Below are 4815 nucleotides of genomic sequence, written 5' to 3'. Positions count from 1 at the left end.
TCTTAAACAGCTAGGGGAAGTGGTCGGGGTAATGTCTTAAACAGCTAGGTGAAGTGGTCGGGGTAATGTCTTAAACAGCTAGGGGAGGTGGTCGGGGCTATGTGAAAAACAGCTAGGGGAGGGGGTCGGGGTTATGTCTTAAACAGATAGGGGAGGTGGTTGGGGTAATGTCTTAAACAGCTAGGGGAAATGGTCGGGTTATGTCTTAAACAGCTAGGGGAAGTGGTCGGGGTAATGTCTTAAACAGCTAGGGGAGGTGGTCGGGGTTATGTCTTAAACAGCTAGGGGAAGTGGTCGGGGTTATGTCTTAAACAGCTAGGGGAAGTGGTCGGGGTTATGTCTTAAACAGCAAGGGGAAGTGGTCGGGGTAATGTCTTAAACAGCTAGCGGAAGTGTCGGGGTTATGTCTTCAACAGCTAGGGGAAGTGGTCGGGGTAATGTCTTAAACAGCTAGGGGAGGTGGTCGGTGTTATGTCTTAAACAGCTAGGGGAAGTGATCGGGGTAATGTCTTAAACAGCTAGGGAAAGTGATCGGGTTAATGTCTTAAACAGCTAGAGGAAGTGGTTTTGGTTATGTCTTAAACAGCTAGGGAAAGTGGTCGGGGTTATGTCTTAAACAGCTAGGGGAAGTGGTCGGGGTTATGTCTTAAACAGCTAGGGGAAGTGGTCGGGGTTATGTCTTAAACAGCTAGGGGAGGTGGTCGGGGTCATGTCTTAAACAGCTAGAGGAAGTGGTCGTGGTAATGTCTTAAACAGCTAGGGGAAGTGGTCGGGGCTATGTCTTAAACAGCTAGGGGAAGTGGTCGGGGTAATGTCTTAAACAGCTAGGGGAGGTGGTCGGGGCTATGTGAAAAACAGCTAGGGGAGGGGGTCGGGGTTATGTCTTAAACAGCTAGGGGAAGTGTTCGGGGTTATGTCTTAAACAGCTAGGGGAAGTGGTCGGGGTAATGTCTTAAACAGCTAGGGGAGGTGGTCGGGGCTATGTGAAAAACAGCTAGGGGAGGTGGTCGGGGTAATGTCTTAAACAGCTAGGGGAGGTGGTCGGGGTAATGTCTTAAACAGCTAGGGGAGTTGGTCGGGGCTATGTGAAAAACAGCTAGGGGAGGTGGTCGGGGCTATGTGAAAAACAGCTAGGGGAGTGGGTCGTGGTTATGTCTTAAACAGCTAGGGGAAGTGTTCGGGGTTATGTCTTAAACAGCTAGGGGAAGTGGTCGGGGTAATGTCTTAAACAGCTAGGGGAGGTGGTCGGGGCTATGTGAAAAACAGCTAGGGGAGGTGGTCGGGGCTATGTGAAGAACAGCTAGGAGAGGTGGTCGGGGTTATGTCTTAAACAGCTAGGGGAAGTGGTCGGGGTTATGTCTTAAACAGCTATGGGAGGTGGTCGGGGTTATGTCTTAAACAGCTATGGGAGGTGGTCGGGGTTATGTCTTAAACAGCCAGGGGAGGTGGACGGGGTAATGTCTTAAACAGCTAGGGGAGGTGGTCGGAGCTATGTGAAAAACAGCTAGGGGAGGTGGTTGGGGTAATGTCTTAAACAGATAGGGGAGGTGGTCGGGGTAATGTCTTAAACAGCTAGGGGAAATGGTCGGGGTTATGTCTTAAACAGCTAGGGGAAGTGGTCAGGGTAATGTCTTAAACAGCTAGGGGAGGTGGTCGGGGTAATGTCTTAAACAGCTAGGGGAGGTGGTCGGGGCTATGTGAAAAACAGCTAGGGGAGGTGGTCGGGGTTATGTCTTAAACAGCTAGGGGAAGTGGTCGGGGTAATGTCTTAAACAGCTAGGGGAGGTTGTCGGGGTTATGTCTTAAAGAGCTAGGGGAAATGGTCGGGGTTATGTCTTAAACAGCAAGGGGAAGTGGTCGGGGTAATGTCTTAAACAGCTAGCGGAAGTGTCGGGGTTATGTCTTCAACAGCTAGGGGAAGTGGTCGGGGTAATGTCTTAAACAGCTAGGGGAGGTGGTCGGTGTTATGTCTTAAACAGCTAGGGAAAGTGATCGGGTTAATGTCTTAAACAGCTAGAGGAAGTGGTTTTGGTTATGTCTTAAACAGCTAGGGAAAGTGGTCGGGTTAATGTCTTAAACAGCTAGGGGAAGTGGTCGGGGTTATGTCTTAAACAGCTAGGGGAAGTGCTCGGGGTTATGTCTTAAACAGCTAGGGGAGGTGGTCGGGGTTATGTCTTAAACAGCTAGGGGAAGTGGTCGGGGTTATGTCTTAAACAGCTAGGGGAAGTGGTCGGGGTTATGTCTTAAACAGCTAGGGGAGGTGGTCGGGCTTATGTCTTAAACAGCTAGGGGAAGTGGTCAGGGTAATGTCTTAAACAGCTAGGGGAGGTGGTCGGGGCTATTTCTTAAACAGCTAGGGGAAGTGGTCAGGGTATGTCTTAAACAGCTAGGGGAAGTGGTCGAGGCTATGTCAAAAACAACGCCTCTGCTAAAATTGGCCTACTCTCTCCTTCCGCATCTGCAGTGTGATCAAGCTGTAGATCATAGAGCTGCCTGGCTGGTCAGAGGAAGGGGTGTTACATCCAAAACAACACCTCTGATAAATGTTGTTTTGCCTCTCTTCAAGTGGCTGACTCATACCCCTATGCACTATATTATGCACTACTGTTGACAGAAGCCGATAGTGAACACACACCATACAGTATGGCACAGGTCAAAAGTACTTCCCTTATGGTGAGTAAACTCAGGTATCATTTAGGACACAGCCACCGACACTTGAGGAGTGTGGGGAATAGATGTGCCATTAGAGACTTGTTCTTCCTGCTAACTGTCTGGCAGACTGGGGGAACGTTAAACATCCCAATCTTGAGATCGCTCCTTGCCTGCAGCTGTTGTTTAGAAGGGAGGGAGTCTTCTGATTCCCCGGCTAAACAGCGGAGATAATGGATTTATCCCCTGTTTATCGGCCTGGACAGGGCTCAGCTATGCAACAACACAGGAATTTCCTGGATAAAAAAGACCAGAGAGGGAGAGAGAGAGGGAGAGAAAGCGAGAGTGAGAGAGAAAGAGAGAGAGAAAAAGAGAAAGAGAAATGGGAGAGGAGAGGAGATAAAAGACAGGGAGAGAGAGATAGAGAAAGAAGAGAGAGATACAGAGAGAGAAGAGAGATACAGAGAGAGAAGAGAGAGATACAGAGAGAAGAGATAGATACAGAGAGAGAAGAGAGAGATACAGAGAGAGAAGAGAGAGATACAGAGAGAGATACAGAGAGAGAAGGGAGAGATACAGAGGGAGATGCAGAGAGAAGAGAGAGATACAGAGAGAGAAGAGAGTGATACAGAGGGAGATACAGAGAAAGAAAGGAGAGATACAGAGAGAGAAGAGAGAGACACGGAGAAAGAAGAGAGAGATACAGAGAGAGAAGAGAGATACAGAGAGAGAAGAGAGAGATACAGAGAGAAGAGATAGATACAGAGAGAGAAGAGAGAGATACAGAGAGAGAAGAGAGAGATACAGAGAGAGAAGAGAGAGATACAGAGAGAGAAGAGAGAGAAGGGAGAGATACAGAGAGAAGAGAGAGATACAGAGAGAGAAGAGAGTGATACAGAGGGAGATACAGAGAAAGAAAGGAGAGATACAGAGAGAGAAGAGACACAGAGAAAGAAGAGAGAGATACAGAGAGAGAAGAGAGATACAGAGAGAGAAGAGAGATACAGAGAGAGAAGAGAGAGATACAGAGAGAGAAGAGAGATACAGAGAGAGAAGAGAGAGATACAGAGAGAGAAGAGAGAGATACAGAGAGAGAAGAGAGAGATACAGAGAGAAGAGAGAGATACAGAGAGAGAAGAGAGAGATACAGAGAGAAGAGAGAGATACAGAGAGAGAAGAGAGAGACACAGAGAAAGAAGAGAGAGATACAGAGAGAGAAGAGAGAGATACAGAGAGAGAAGAAAGATAGAAAGAGAGAGAAACTTAAAACGAATCAGACGTCATCAACATCTGTAGAACCAGGTCAGTGTCTAGTCAGATCATTGTGCAGATTTCCTGAACGATCCAGACTTCCGTTTACTTTGGAAAAACTCTGGAAAACTTCACTGAGATCCAAAGACCCACCAGCAATCACATCCTGATCAGAAACATCTCAATCTCATCTCAGTCCACCTGTTGTCTCATTCATATTTACTGGCTGACCACATAGGATCCTGGTCAAAAGTAGTGCACTAGATAGGGAAGAGTGTGTTATTTCTGACGCAGCCTGCCTAGGTCCTGTAAGCAGCACCTCTAGGGCAGGAGACAGGGACACTGTTATCTCTGGCCTGGTTCCACAGACTGTTTGTTATTCCATGGAGTCAGTCTGTACCCTACCCTCCGATCACTGAGGAAACGACTGACTCTGCCCTCAGTAAAACAGGCTACTTCCCAGAACGACAACGACAGATACAGTCAACAAACCACAGACTAACCACTGACTTCTGCTAGCAACACTGGGAGACCTGGGAGAGGAAATGGTCTTCTGTGGAGCAGGGTAAAGATAGAGCAGATAGTTGACGACAGGTGACGGGATGGCTGCTGTGACACTGGGGTCAGATTAATAAGGCAAAGTGAAGGGAAAGTGTGGCTCAGCAGCGATTATCATCATGTCAATGAATGCAAAAGCCTTGTGTGTCCAACTCTACACATAAAGATATATTGTACACCAGAGATAAGGCATATGGTGATGCCTAGAGGTACTCCAACCTCAAGACTGTGGTGCCAAAATCACACAGGCTTTGAAAAGTGATTGAAGTCACTAAAGTCACAACTTACGACCACTATTTTGCAACAACAACAACAAACAATAACCATATTTGTGACTCATATCATTGACTTATCAAA

The 4815-nt window shown here is 47.4% G+C and overlaps 1 protein-coding gene across 2 annotated transcripts in view; it reads right to left on the bottom strand.

The window, feature by feature from the left end:
• Positions 1-2200: 2200 nt before the first annotated feature.
• Positions 2201-4815, bottom strand: part of LOC123993648 (beta-2 adrenergic receptor-like) — a 6957-nt gene continuing 4342 nt past the window's right edge. The window contains exon 3 of one of the 2 annotated variants that reach the window (XR_006831490.1): positions 2201-2945. The gene's annotated coding sequence lies outside the window, so the exon portion shown is untranslated. Of the gene's footprint in view, positions 2946-3792 lie in introns of those variants that run through there. The other variant, XM_046296011.1, reaches the window with a different exon arrangement.

The sequence above is a fragment of the Oncorhynchus gorbuscha genome, linkage group LG13 (assembly GCF_021184085.1).
Source record: "Oncorhynchus gorbuscha isolate QuinsamMale2020 ecotype Even-year linkage group LG13, OgorEven_v1.0, whole genome shotgun sequence".
NCBI lineage: Eukaryota > Metazoa > Chordata > Actinopteri > Salmoniformes > Salmonidae > Oncorhynchus > Oncorhynchus gorbuscha.
Note: the sequence above shows the minus strand (reverse complement) of the source record. Positions and strands in the feature narration are given on the sequence as shown.